Genomic DNA, 16299 nt, shown 5'->3' with positions numbered 1-16299 from the left:
CATATTTTTGTAGCATTTCTCACATCCTCCCCAGGACATCCTAAAGCACTTTACAGCTGATGAAGTATTTCTGGAATGCAGTCACTGTTCAAATGTAAGAAACACAGCAGCTAATTTGTACACAGCAAGCACCCAAAAATAGTAATATGATAATGACCAGATAATCTGCTTTAGTGATATTGATTGAGAGATAACTATTAGTCAAGTAATGAAATAGTACCATCTGATTTTTATATCCACCTGAGAAAAAAGACAGGGTTTTGGTTTAACATCCTATCGGTAAAATGTCACCTCCAACAGTACTACATCCACTTGGAACCTTCTTTTAAAAGGAGTACTTGCCATAACTTTAGATTTCTGAGAGCACCAAATATTTAATAAATGCTATGTATTAAAAAAATAAATAAATAATGTAACACAAAGTCATTAACTTTGCTTTTGAGAGAAGATAGATTGTTTGACTGACAGATAAATAGTAAGGAACAACTTCATTGTTCTGCAATATAGTGCCTTAGGATCTTTAGTAACCCTTTGAATAAGGAGGACCTTGGTTTAATGTCTCATCTGAAATGTAGAACGTCCTACAATGCAATATGGCTTCGTGATTGTACTGGAGTATCATTTCAGTTTTTGTACTCGTCTCTGGAATGGCATTTGAACCAACAATCTTCTGGCTCAGGCAAAAGATCTAACAATTCAACTATGCCTGATGTGGAAGGAGGAAGAAATCATTAATATTCAAAGGAGTTGGCAATGATCACAATAAAATGGTAGCTTTCAGCACAGAAAGCAGAGAGTGAGGTTAAATATAGCTATTTAGAGCAGCAGAAGGTGGGCAATTTGGTATCATAGATTCATAGATCAACCATAGATATCAATCATAGATTCATACAGCATCAAAACAGATTATTCAGCCCACTGCTGTCCACATCAATCATCAAGCATCCAGTTACACTAATTCCATTCTGTTCTCCCTACATTCCCATCAACTTCTCCCAGATTCTACCACTCACCTACTCCTTAGGGACAATTTACAGTGGCCAATTAACCTACATCTTTCGGATGTGGGAGAAAACCGGGGAATGTGCAAACCTCACACAGACAGCACCAGAGGTCAGGATTGAACCCATATCGCTGGAGCTGTGAGGCAGCAGCTCTAATTGTTCCACTGTGCCGTCCGAATCGGTGCTACACAATATTAATGATCTAGACTTTGGAAAGAAAAGCACTATTTCTAAGATTATGGATGGCAAATTGGAGGAAAGTGGATGATCAATGAGGTAGATTGCAATGGATTACAGGAAAACATTAATTAAGTTAGAGAAAACACATATAAGTGGCAAATAAATTTCAACACAAATGGGTGTGAGGCGTTACATTTTGATAAGGAGATCAGCTGTGTGTAGAAAGTAAGAATCTCAGTGGGATATAAGAACAAAAGCACCAATTATACAAACCAGTAAAAGCAGTAGTGAAAATTAGAAACGTCATTAAACACCACCAGGGTATATTTCTGGAAGAAAAGTCAGAAAGCTATCCTAATCATGCATCAGATCTTGCTCAGACCACATTTACTCTACTGTGTACAATTCTGGCCAACGTGTTTGAGAAAGGGTGTGAAGGAACTGGAAAAGGAACTAAAATGTTTATAAGGACGGTACAATAAATGTGAGATGGTAGGAAAAGATGGTTTTCTTTTGAAAATAACAGTCTGGGGTGATCTCATAGATATCTTTAAAATTAGAAAGGAAATGATAAGAAAAACATTTTCAATTGTTGGGAAGAGCAAAACTCAAGCCCATCAATCCAGGACAGTCAGCAAGAAATTAAATAGGGAATTTGAAATAAAAGCACAAAAGATATTGAGAATGTAAAACTTACAAGCACAGTGAGGAATAGTCTGGATCTATTTAATGGAAGGCATGTAAGCATATGGAAGGTCATTCTGATAGAATTAATGGAGTAGAACAGAAGGAGTCTTGAGATGGCCATAAACAGTAGGTTGAACTGATTGGCACCATTGGCCTGGTGTTTCGCTGTGCATGCTACATATGGTTATGATGATTATAAGTTATGATAGCTTTGGATGAGCATAAAAGAGATTGGTACATAAGAGAAAGGTGAAAGCAGAAAAAAAGAGAATTATGGCAAAATTAAGAGGGAATTGCAGGGGAAAAGTATAACTGGAAGACTTTTAGTTTGGGAATATTGGCTGAATTTGGATAATGAAGATAAATTAAGATTTGTATGAGAGAAACGGGGGACTGAGTATTTATGGTTTATGGAATAACTAGGTTGGAAGGGAACTATGGATATGAGTGTAGTGGGAGAGTTGGCGTATTCAGAAATACAGGATGTAGAGCTACTATAACTGTTCAGGAGTGTAGGATTAAAGGTTGTTATAGAGTTGGGGGAGACGTTTGAGGATTTTGGTGTCTTGGGGGTGGGATTACAGGATTTTTTAGGGAGCCATGGAGACTGTTGGGTATGTATGTGATGGGGAGAGATTTGGGTGTGCAATTGTTGGGAGACATCCTGACATATTAAGTAAGTTGGAGCAAAGAAGAACAGATCTTGAAAATTAGGAGTGCATCAAGATGTGGGAAAGGGAAGTTTGAGGGTAAGACAGAAGTGGGAGGGTCACGTTGGAATGTGATGTTCAGAAATGGGAGGACTGGAGAGTAACTTTGACTTTACAGGGGTGCTAATGTCTGAGAGCATTGGAAACATATAGGGCAAATAATTTTGCAGCATTGGTTTGAGTGTGATGGTTAAGGATATAGCAAAATTCTGAAGATGGTTCTAGAATTTGGTAGGTTTACATTGGGGTGGGTGTTGGTAGCACTTAAGTGGTGGGGGAAATACCATGGTGCTGGGTGTAGAGGATGGATAATGAAAAGAAAAGTGTTCATGTCTTAATAGATGTGGGAGCAACAAAGTGCATTAAGTGTGTAATTCATTGACCTGATGAAGGCAAGGCCAGTATTTATTGTCCATCCCGAATTGCTCTTGAGAAGGTGGTAATGAGCCACCCGCTTGAATCATTGCAGCTGTTTTGCTGAAGGATAGAGATTCCAGAACTTAGACCCAGAAACAATGACGGTACAGCAATATACTTACCAGACAGTAAGGGAAACCTGCAGGTGATGGTGTTCCCATGTGCCTATTGCCCTTGTCCTTCTTGGTTGCAGAAGTTGTGGGTTTGGGAGGTGCTATCAGAGTAGACTAGTTAAGTAACAGGTAACTTTTTTGAAAACGGTGTACACTGCAGCCACAGTGCACTGGTGGTGGGGGAAATGAATGTTCGGAATGAATAGAATACCAGTTAAGTTAGATGTCCTGGATGGTGTGGAATTTCCAAATGTTGTTGGAGCTCCATCTATCTAGGTAAATGGAGAGTATTCCATCACATTCCTGATTTGCACCTCTTAGATGGTGAAAAGACTTTGGGTGTCAGGAGTTGAGTCACTTGCCACAGTAATATACAGCCTCTCCACCTGATCTCATAGGCATGATGTTTATTTGTAGCTGGTCCACTTGAGTTTCTGGTCAATGGTGAACTCAACAATGTTGCTTTTGGGGGATTTGGCAATGTTACAGAATGTCAAGGGAAGGTGGGGTAGTCTCTTGCTGGAGTGGTTTTTGCTTGGCATTTTGGTGGAGTGAATATTACTTGCCGCTAATGAGCTCATGGCTGAACGTTAACTCAGTTTTGATCTTTTCACAGATAGGCTGTTTCATTTTCTGAGAAGTTGTTCTGTTTGATTGGAGAGAAAGTACTAAGACTGCACCACTTACCAGTTATGTTAGAAGAAGCAAGCAGAGAAAAGAAAAATCAATAGGTGAATTCAAAGGGTCAAAAAACGCAACAAAAATGGTATGATGAGAATTTAGTAATAGGAAGTACATTCAATGCGCAAAACTCTTAGCATATATTAGGGTTAAATAATAGAAAAGAACTAAGAGAGGTGACAATGGTGGAAAATCATCAAATAAACAAATTGCTTCTTCGATAAATATTGGACCACAGGGTAGTTTTGCATAAAGTGAGCAACTGAGAGCATGAGACTTCTGTGAGTCAATAAAGCATTATTTTCATTTTTAAAACAAAGTAATAGGTTTATGGTATTGTATCTAATAATTGTTTTAGTTACTTCACTATCTTACATTCACAAAGTTGCAAAATTATTTAGGTTGCCCTGGGCCCATGGAGATAATATGAGTAAAATCCAGTTCAGCAATTCCAATGAAGATCCATCTGCCACTGAAGCATGTTAATAGCAGCATACCAGAAATGCATTCATTGAACTCATTTTTTGCTGCTTTCATGTGAGCTAGATTATAATGTATTGCCTGTTGCAGGAAAATAATGGCCTTTCTAAAATATTTATAAACATTCAAAAATCTTTCACCAACAAAATAATATGTAGAATCACAGAATTATACCAGGAAAGAAGGCCATTCAGCCCATGATGCAAATGACAACTCTGAATGAGCTATCCTATTAGTCCCAAAATATTGCCTTTTCCCCATATTTTTGCAGAATTTCCTGCAAAAGTTAAATGCTGTTGGTGGAAAATGGTTAATATTTACAAACATTGCCCATATTTTCCTGCATTGGTGAAACCTGCAAAAAACACTATAATTTAGTTGTCCAGAATAAGGATCTTTCTATTGATAACTTTATTGATATACTTTCTCATATTTTAGAATGTGTTGCAGCAAACATGACAAAAGTGAAGTAGTCATTCCTATTTCAATGAATCTACAAATGTATTCCAGGAGCTTGCAGAGCTGTAAGTAAGGTGGCATGCTTAGGAGCTTTTTGTTATGCTAGAAGCAGACAGGCAGAACTGATTGTTTCTCCCTGGGATAGTTCATACACATTCTCTAAGAGCAACCCATCCTGATCTATAAAAAATATTCTCGGTTATCCTGGGAACTACCTTGATATTTGTTCCTAAAAATCTGGTTCACTTGGTGGAATGGGACTTGATATATGATTTACTTATTTAATTTTAAAAATTTGAGTTGGCATAAACTAAATCAAGTTACTATCTAATCTAACATCTACAAAAGATAATGTTCGGCAGGATCAGGCTGTTTGGAAGCTTATCAGTTGGGCTTGGTCCAAACGTTAAACGATAACTGATCTCAGAGCTGCAATCCAAGTTTTGCCGTCAAATTAATGATGTTTCATAATAATCATCATTGTTAATGCGTAAATCAGGGAGAGGAAGAAACACAGAGTGCATTGTAATTCACCACAAGTTTCTGGACAATTTTCACTTCTCCACCTTTAACATCCTGAAAGTGGCAGTTCCCCTTTAACCGTCCCTTAAGTTCACTATCTACATGAACAGATTGGAATGAAATGGCACAGAGACTTAAGGCTCTACTTTTCAAAGCAAACACCTTTTTAATGTGGTGATTTATGTTCCCGCTCTGCCACTAAATCTCTAGCTCAGAATGGAAGCCATTTAAATTGTAGTCTCATTCCTATAGCAACAACATTTTTGGAAGTATACTGTATATGAAGTGCAGTTTCTTTGCATATTGTTTATGCTTTTCCAATTTGAGCCTTATATCTCTTTCAATTCATTTATTATTTCTCTTACTGTACCTGATTTGACACTAGTAAACCTACCTCATTCTTCAGCACTTGCCTCCTTTTTTATCTCAGTCCTTTAATCTCATTGGTTAAGGACATAGAGTCACGATCCTATTGTTCACCAAGGTCGTGGATGCCCCTTTGCACTTAATGCACGATTAACAGGGAATAATTCTTCACCAACATCTCCATAAGAATGGCAAGTTCACATTTGTGCTTTCATATTGCAGTCCCTTTCCATGGGGGAGTGCAGCCTCTGACTCACCTTGAGCAATAGCATGCAGGATCTCACATGCTGTATAATTAAAAGGCAGACTCCACAACCAAGTGTTAATCTGTTAGCACTAGCAATTCTCACCAGTGGAAGTGCCAGATCGTGGAATCCTCCCACATAACATGCTGTGTCCTTTATTGCCTTTCAAATTAGGATACTTACAATGAGTCCAATACATTTCTATCCCAATTAGTTCAAATGTTGGAAACAGCCAACCTGTTGGCTTGAATTAGGTGTAGGAACTGACCCCTACCTCCAGAATGGCTGTCCCAAGGCACACATGTTGAGTGGGGGAGGTGGTCTGGAATTAAAAGGCGATCAAGGAAGGGTTGAATTGGAGGATGGAGGTGATCATTTGGGGGAAGCCACTGAAAGTAGGAGTGGATAGGTTTTTGTCTCACTAAGTTTGCTTTAGAGGAATACAGTACTCTCTTCTAGTAAGTGTATTTTAAAGTATATTTTTTGATAGTGATTTCCAGCTGTTGTTCTAGCCCTGAAAGCAGAAAGCCTGTACCAGCGACACTGAGAGCAGCCTAAATTCATAACGGATTTTTGAAACAGTCATATGCCATTATTATGCATACACAAAGTGACTAATGTCTATGTCAGGCATGAACCCTGGCTGCTCAAACTTCATCCTTTGTTAATACGGCAGGCAGCTTCCTTCTGATATGGATGTGCATATGCTATCACTCTCCATATTCACTGCTTATGGAGCCATTTTACACCTATAGAATGGGTACCATGCTAATTTAATTTTATGTTCCCCCTCTTGTTCCCTTTCGTCCATCCACCTTCTATCCTTCATCCCACTCTTTACCCCTGTACCACTCCCAACCCCTCTCTCCCCTTTCCTCTCACCAGCCCAGCCCCTCTGACCCCCTCCTCCCACCCCTCCTCCTCTGGCCCCAACTCTAACCCCTGTCGGGTGTTGGGTCTTTACCATCCCCCTGACCTCCCCCTCTCTCTGAGGCTGAGCGGTGTGTTCTCAGCAAAGGCCTTACCTTCGTACCTCTACGCCCCCACCTAAACGAATTCTGAGCCCATCGTGATGCTGAGCTCTTTTTCCGCTGCCTCCGCCGCCGTGCCTTCTTCTTCAGTAAGGAGTCCTCTCCCCCTTCTGATGACCTGTTCTCCTGCCTCCAGCCTTCTTCTTCCACCTGGACTCCCCCACCGGGCCTGTTACCTTCCCTGGACCTACTTGTAGCCAACTGTCGGCATGACATCAGCCATCTTGACTTTTCTCCTCCCCTCACCCATTCCAACTTCACCCCTTCTGAATGCTCTGCTCTCCATTCCCTCCGCATCAACCCTGACGTGGTCATCAACCCAGCTGACAAAGGTAGCGCTGTGGTAGTCTGGCGTACTGACCTCTATCTTGTAGAGTCCAGACGCCAACACTCAGACACTTCCTCCTACCTACCCCTGAGCCATGATCCCACCGAGGATGATCCCACCAGGACATTATCTCCCGCACCATTACAGACCTTATCACCTCGGGAGATCTACTCCCCACAGCTGCCAACATGATAGTCCCACAACATAGGGCTGCCCATTTCTGTCTTCTCCCCAAAATCCACAAGAGGGACTGTCCCTGCAGGCTGATTGTCTCCACATGCTCTTGGCCCACTGAGCTCATATCCTCATACCTGGACACTATTCTGTCCCTGTGGTCCAATTCTTCCCACCTACGTCCGTGACACCTCACACGATCTCCAACTCTTCCATAGCTTTAAGTTCTCCAGCACACACAACCTCATCTTCACCATGGACGTCCAGTCCCTACGTACCTCCATTCCCCATCATGACGGCCTCACCGCCCTCCGCTTCTTTCTTGACCAGAGACAGAACCAAACCCCTTCCACTAACACTCTCCTCTGCCTGGCTGAACTTGTCTTCACTCTAAACAACTTCTCTCTTGATTCCTCTCACTTTCTACAGACCAAAGGCGTGGCCAAAGGCACTCGCATGGGCCCCAGCTATGCCTGCCTCTTCGTTGGCTACATTGAACAGTCTCTACTCCAGCCCCATGCCTACTCCTTCCCCATGCCTACTCCGGCCCCATTCCTCAACTCTTTCTCTGCGATACCAATGACTGCATTGGTGCCACTTCTTGCAACAGTGTGTAACTTGACAGTTTCATAAATTTCACCACTAATTTTCACCTGGCTCTCCAATTCGCTTGGACTATGATACCTCTCTCTCCTTTCTCGATCTCTCCATCTCCATCTCAGGAGAATCTTTATCCACCACCTTCTTCCACAAACCCACTGACGCCCACAGCTACCTTGATTACAGCTCCTCTCACCCTGTCTCTTGCAAGGATGCTGTCCCATCCTCTCAATTTCTCAGCTTCCGCTGCATCTGCTCTCATGAGACGTCCAACTAACCGTGGCTTCCCTCTTACCGTGGTCGAGAGAGCTTGCACCCACATCTCTGCCATTTCCCACACCTCTGCTCTCACCCCCAACCCTCCCAGACCCAACAGGGATAGGGTCCCCCTTGTCCTCACATTTCATCCCACCAACCTACATATCCAATGCATCATTCTCCTCAACATTTTGTGGCCTCCTCTACATTGGGAGACCAAACGCAGACTACGTGACCATTTCATAGAACACCTGCACTCTGTCCGTAACCGCGATCTGCATCTCCCTGTTGCCAGTCACTTCAACTCCCCCTCCCACACTATCACTGATATGACAGTCCTCGGCCTCCTCCACTGCCAGGAGAATTCCAAATGCAAACTGGAGGAACAGCACCTCATTTTCCGTCTTGGAACCTTACAGCCTAATGGCAAGAGCATTGAATTCTCCCACTTTAAGTAACCCAACTCCCCCCCACCACCACAACCATGCCTCTTCTTTTCTCCCCTTTCCTAGCCTAGCTCTCTTTTTTCTCCTCACCTAATTTTTTTTCCTCTCCTCCCCTCTCACCATGCCTGCCTCCATACCTTTGACCCATCCCTCGGTGGATCTGCTCTCCCCTCCTCCCCTGCACCTGCCTATCACTATCTCTTACCTGCATTTACCTATCACCACCTTGTGCCCACCCCGCCTCTCCTCTTCTGTCCACCTATCACTGCTCTGCTTTTCCCTCGCCTTTGGGCTTCCCCTTTTCCTATCTTCAGTCCTGAAGAAGGGTCCTGACCCAAAACGTTGACTGCCTGTTTTTCTCCCAGTTGCTGCCTGGCCTGCTGAGTTTCTCCAGCATTTTGATGTTTTTTCATCTAGATTCCAGCATCTACAGTCCTTTGTTTCTCTAATTTTTATGTTATATCTATTTACTTATTCATCCATCTATCCTTATTAAGAATTTTGCTTCAGGTTTACACTGTTGTAAAAGTGTAACAGCTACCAAATTTGCACAGTAAGGTCACAGAAGCAGCAGAGATTAATAATCAGATCACTTGTTTGTGATGATGTTGGTTGAAGAATAAATACCAGTGCATTTATTTCTCCCTCTTTGGGATGGTTCCATAGACTTATTTTTGTCCATCTTAGAGAACAGACTTGCTTTATCATTTTGTTCAACATATCACAAAGTATCTGTTTAATGAACCTACTTTACTGTGGATGGAATTGTATGGATAGAAGTATCTGAAGAATGAGCTCTATGTCAGCTGTCTGCAAAACCTAGGAATTCGAAAGAAAGAAATATGATGGTCTCAGCAAAGTTTCCAAGTAAGTACAGGATCAATTTTGTCTTTGCTCCAAATGTATCATCGCATTGAGCTTCACTAGAAATTATTTCTACACCACAGAAAGGCAGTCATTGAAAATCATAACAAAACTCACGATACTAGAAATCCAAAATAAAACCAGAAAATGGTAGAAACACTCAGCAGGTCAGGCAGCATCTGTAGAAAGGGAAACAGAGTCAACATTCAGGTCTGAGACCATTTGTCAGGACAGTCCAATGAAGGATCCAGAACCTGAAACATTAACTCTGTTTCTCTTTCCACGGAAGTTGCCTTACAGTGCATTTTAATTTGCTCATTTACCTTCCAAATATGTGGGTTTGCTCTTTCTTACCTGTAGTTAGTGTAGTTAGTAGAATAAAGGATTTCTGAGTTACCCACTATGTGGCAAACAACAAGTAATAAGCATTCTATCCATGCTGTACTTGACACATTTCAGAATGTAGCTGCTGCTCTAACAGATAGGCTTTGGATATGACAACTGTATACATGTTCTCCCATATCCTGATTCCTGCATATTCCCTTGTTTTAGTTGTTCACTGTCCTAAAATTATTTTTATAGTTTGGAACTACATTCTCATAGTTCCAACACGAAGGCTAACCTTTTCTAGCTAACACTATCTTCTAGGCTGGAAAGCCCAAGTTTCATAGTCCTTCCTTATAACTTGGATTGCTGACACTGCATCTTCCCTATCTCCAGCATTTAAATGGGTCTCTTATTTATTAGTTTACTGGAATTGGATACTGTACTCAAGGCCAATCTGACCAGAGTCTTGTACAGTTTGATCACCCTGTCCCTGATATATTCTACCGTTTTGATGTTATCACTCAATTCTTAATTGGCTTTATTGTTTGCATTGTAATGATATTTTTAATGTAAAAAGAAACTTTAGCCTTAATGATGAAATCTTCTGAATTTCTTTCCACATTTTCGCCATTCATGTAATGTGTATCTCATCTGGTTTGCCTTCTGATTTGTCATATTTCATACTTGTCTACATCCAATTTTATCTGTTATTGTTTTACAACCTTTCAAAGCTTATCCAACTCAAAATGTAATTTATGAACCACTTCCTCTGATTCCTAATTTGGTAGGTTACACAAGTTATATAACTTTGCATTGAGTGTCTGAAGTTAACTCATTTGAGTGGCTTCAGTATCAAGCCCTGAGGCACTATACTCACTACATCCCCCACCCACACATCTCTAAGAAGTACTCATTGTTTCTATCTTTCAATCTGTTTCTTATCTTTTTCCAGAGTTTACCCTAGATCTCCACAGTTTTAAGTTTAATTAACTGCCTTTCTTGTGGAACTTTCATCATCATGTAGTTATTTGAAATGCCCGGCAGCAGAAAAATGACTGAATCAGCATTGCTTTCAGTGTTGAGACTCAGGCTGATTCGATCCCCATGGCACCACCGCCCCGTTTAAATACCTACAACAGTTTAATGTGGATACTAGTACAATCATCAAGTAATCGTCACCAGTAAAAACATCAACAACATCTTATCTTTCAAGTTGAGAAGTAGTCCAATGACATCTGTACAATTGTAGGTCTAATCTTCTGATCCAGCAGGAGGGTAATTGCTAGACAGAGACATTGATGATCAGCAGCAACTTGCCTCATTCCTTTTCCCACTGGAAAAGCAATCATTTAGGTAGTGGAAGATGCCAGCCTTTCAATGTTACTAAATAGAAGCATTGGGGGAAATGCACTGAGCAGATTGTAAAGTAAACAATATTGGAACTTAATTGGAATTTTGAGTGTAAGCAAAGTTTAATTGGGACAGCAGTGAACATTGATGTTGGTGGAATTCTGTGAGCAATTTTGGGAATGTTTTAAATGGTAAGAGCACTGGACTTTGCTCGACAACTATTTATAGACTGGTGTCAAATTGATTTGGGCCATAATTTTTTGTCAAAATGAATGTTGCTTGTTACTTATTTGCAAAATTTGCATCCATTTCAGATAAAATTGTATTTTCAAAAGCTGCTGTTTGACTGGTACCATTTCACTTCACAAAAATGACAACTTGCTATCCCTTTCACCATCGAACTACACTGAATAGCAAGAGGTTGCTGTATACAAACTGAATAAGATGGAAAGCTAAGTTTCATTATTTCAATCTAAGTACCCTTTGAACAATATAATACAGCACTTCTTACATTGGTTTTTATAGCTTTAGAGAAAAAACCATGATTTTGCACTTAAGCCAGATAATTGCATCATTGGGTGATACAGTGCAGGAGTTGATAGAACTGCTGCCTCACAGTTCAAGCGAGCAGAATTCAGTTCCTGACCTCGGTGTTGTCCGTGGGGAGTTTGCACGTTCTCCCTGCGACCACTGGGTTTCCTCCCCGTGCTTCGGTTTCCTTTCCCAAAGCCGTGCAAGTTGGTAGGTTAACTGGCCACTGTTAATTGACCCTAATTGTAGATGGAGTGGAAGAATCTGGGAAGTTGATGGGAATGTGGTGACCATGGACTATAGGGAAAACTAGTGGGGGAATGGAATTGCTTTGTGAGCCGACATCGGCTGAAATGGACTCCTTCATGTAATATAGTGGGGAATGCCAAATGTCACAGAGGTTGTCGTTTCCTACTAACAACAGTTGCACGCTGGGAAGATTTTATTTCTGATTTACATTGCATCCATATCTGCCACAGTTTGTGCAGATGTGGTTCAGAGATCTCCAGAAAATATATGGAAGATTAAAGCAAGGAACCTTCTCCATTGGATCTTCCATGAGACATTTGCTTGTTTTTTCTGAGTTTCATTGATGTTGGAATTGCTTTGCTGGGGTTTGAGCAACTGGATCCAGAAGGGCTTTTGTGATTTAAAGCCAGGGAGAGAGATACTGGTGAAATCTGGTTGAATGGAGAGATGTTTACTTTTCCCAAATCACTGGATTTTGTAGGGGCTGGTGCATTGTGATGGATAGCGGTGCAGTGTTTGCCAGCACAGATAGCCACACTGAGAGTAGACCTGAGGGTTCCAGCAATGCATCACACTGCAGTGTTCAGCTGAACATCAAAGGTTAGAGTCACACAGCATGGAAACAGGCCATTTGGTATTGGTATTGGTTTATTATTGTCACTTGTACTGAGGTACAGTGAAAAACTTGTCTTGTATACCGTTCGTACAGATCAATTCATTACCAATGCACCATAGGACCGACAAGTCACAGCCCCTTACCTCAGAAGTGTGGCAAGAGGGCTGGGCTGCAGGTGAGCTTGAAACAGCATGGTTACAAGACCCCCCATCCCCCAGCTAATATCCAGGCCATTGAGAACAAAGTTGATGAACTAAGGGTAAGATTGACTTACCAAAGAGAACTGAGGAACTGCTGTGTGCTATGTCTCACCAAAACGTGGCTTACACCTGCTTCACCTGACTGTGCCATTCAACCTGAGGGCTTCTTAATCCACCGAATGGACCGTACAGCGTCCTAGGGCAAAGTTGGAGGTGGAGGGATCTCACCATGTCCACACTGACCAGTGGGCACCTATCCTTATTAATCCCATCTTCCAGCACTTGTCCCATAACCTTCTAAACCCAGGTGATTCAAGTGCTCATCTAGATACTTCTTAAATGCTGTCAGTAACTATGCTTCCATCGCTCTCTCTGGCAGTGCATTCCAGGTACTCACCATTCTCTGGGTGAAAAAAGTCCCCCTCAGATCTGCTCTAATTCTCTTTACCCTTTACCCTAAATCTATGGTTTTATTCACCTCTGATAAAGGGAAAAGTTTCCTACAGTCCATCCCATCTATAGCCCTCATAATCATATCCCCTCCGCTCCAGGGGAAACAGAGCTCATGTCTTCAGTCTCTCCTAACAACTGAAATGCTCCATCTCGGGCAATATCCTGGTGAATCTCTTCTGCACCCTTTTTAGGACTATCACATCCTTCTGGTAGTGTGGTGACCAGAACTGCATGCAATACTCCAGCTGACGCCTGACAAATGCTTTAGAAAATTGGAGCATAATCTACCTGCTCTTGTGTTCAGTGCCCTGACTAACAAAGGCCAGTATTCATATGCATCTTAAACTATGTCACCTATCTGTGCTGCTGCCTTCAAGGATCTTTGGACCAAGCTCCATGCCAAGGTCCCCCTGTTCCTCAATATTCCCTAGGATCTTGCCATTCATGGTTTGGTTGTGGCTGCAGTTCCAGTGCATAGTACTTGGCTACTGAGTGTACCAGACTAATGCAAGCCTTCACGAGGTTCTCTATTAACTGGGAAACTATTCTAATTTTATTAATTCGTTGACCCAACATCGATGAACAATCTCCTGGTCCTCAGGCATGGATGGTGATTTTTTTTGCAGTATTCCCTTTGTGTCTGTCTGTCTGTCTCTTGTTCTGGTCTTTATTTCTTTTTCTATACATGATTGACATTGAATGTACCAGAACTAGTTTATGTTTCATTTCCATTCCTTTTAATGTTAGTTTCATAGTCCTCAGTCTGATTTATGTTGCCACATTCACCCAGGTCCCAGATGGCCAGCTGTCGCGTTTCAAGTTTATCATTTCAAATTTTCAGTAAATTTGCCATGCAAAAAAAAATCAAAATTCTGAACATATACAAATCTAAATATTATCAAAAACTTTTATCTACCCTGTTGCAGGAAAATACAGCCAATTAGTTTTAAAAAATTGATTAGTCATAGGGTTACAGTACTAAGCATTTGTCTTTAGTAAACATTTTATTTGCAGTGGGCATGGGCACAGCACAAATTTTAGGCATATACCTTAGCCAGTCCTACTGGGTACAGACACCTGAATTGCAGCAGCACTGGATTCTTTAAAGTTTATATCATTTGGTTTGGTACTACATTCAAAGAAAAATGTCAATAACTCTACATACAAGAAATTTCTTTGAAAACTGGAATTGGCAAGCAAGCACAGAACTATCTATCAAAGAGGAGTTCATGTCCTGTTCTGATGAAGGGTTCCAGACTTGAAATGTTGTCTGTTTCTCTTCCCACAGGTGCTGTCAATCAGATCAATGAAATAAATACTATTTGTGGATTGCATGGCATCATGCTTATGTGATTATCAAACAATAGTATTCCCTGAACAACTGTGAGAAATGCCACTGCAGAACTGCTGCTTAACTTTCACTACCAACTCAAAGGTAGGTAACTGCTACTACATCAAAAGCTGCTGTTATCACTCCCTTGTACAACCAAGAAAATAGAAGAAAAGATGGGGTGAGGAAACAGCATTTGACCAAATACGGTCTTCCACAATGTGTGACTAACCCCTTATAACTTGTTTTAATTCATATTAGCGAAAGGTCAATCAATTAGAATTGTATTATAAAGGAGAAGCCAAATGAGTATAAAATGTCAAGAGTGGATAGAATGTATTTGAAGTCAGGTAATGAGCCTGGATTGGCTTAGAATTAGTCAATTGTGGGTAGATGGATCTGGACTGAGAAAAATCAGTTTGAAGTGGGTAGAAAGTGTCCAAGGTAGGTAGAACAGTTTTAAAGTGGGTGGAATAGACCTAAAGTGTGCTGAATAGGTAAAAAATAGTAGAATTTGTCATTGGTGGGTAGAATGTATCTAAATGTGCGCAGAAGAAAGTGTAAAGTGAGAAGGGTGGGTCAGTATTGGGTAGAATGGGTCTACAGTGGGTCAAGCAGGGGTTTAGAGTTTGTTTGTGTGTGTGTGTGTGTGTGTGTGTGTGTGTGTGTGTGTGTGTGTGTGTGTGTGTGTGTGCACACGCAGATAAAATATATCTGCATGTTGTTAAGAAAAGCAATCAGGCCTCAAATTTGTATGTGTTCATGTCTGCATGTTTAAGTCCATTTGGCAGAACTGGTCCTCAGTTGTTTTGGATCTCCTTACGATTGAACTAAGATCTCCCTTTGTTAATATTGTGTAGTAGCTGGTGAGCAACAGCCATCCCATATGAAAAGAAATCAAGTATTGGCATCTTCCACTCTTCACTGCAGTCTTTTGCAACCCAAGGCACTGCTTAAGAGAGAGAGAAAAGCTCAGTGATTCAGTGATGCATTCCTACATTTTTAGAATCTTGGTTCAAAAGTATCCCAAACTAATGGATGGAAGTTCTTGCAGAGTTCTAATCTAATTAAGTTGTAATTTGCCAACTCATTGGGAGAGGCGACAAAATATTTGGAGTGGAAAATGGGAAAATTAGTCTTGATGTGGTTGTACATTGCTGGTGTTTTAACTGCAACAGGGAATTTTACTTTTCATGTAACCCCAGAACATCTGATCAGTGAATACTCAATGCTGAAACTATTACAGTATCCTCTCAGCCATCCAGCATCCATGGGGAATAGGGATCCGGTTGCATGAATATGCCAGTTGCATGAGAATTCATTATAAAAGCATTATTTTATATCACACACTAATATTTTAAGCATTAACCTTTAAATAAATTGCTGCACTACATGTCATCTCCTTACCCTTTTAAATAGCAATGTTTTACACTGCAATTCTATATTTTAAGTCTGAACAGTATTAATGTAGAATATAGAAAAAATAAATCAAATGAATGACTGTACTCACCATCACTTGAAGTGCCAAATCTTCAAATGCTGTCAATCAGCCTCCAACTGCACTCCCTATATGTATACATATAAATAAACTAAAAAGAGATGGAGGCAGCATAAAAACAAAATTGCATTGGAACCGGACATGCCAAATTCAAATTTACATTTTTGAAAAATGTTATGA

This window comes from Pristis pectinata, chromosome 9, assembly GCF_009764475.1.
Source record: "Pristis pectinata isolate sPriPec2 chromosome 9, sPriPec2.1.pri, whole genome shotgun sequence".
In the NCBI taxonomy this organism is placed as follows: domain Eukaryota; kingdom Metazoa; phylum Chordata; class Chondrichthyes; order Rhinopristiformes; family Pristidae; genus Pristis; species Pristis pectinata.
Note: the sequence above shows the minus strand (reverse complement) of the source record.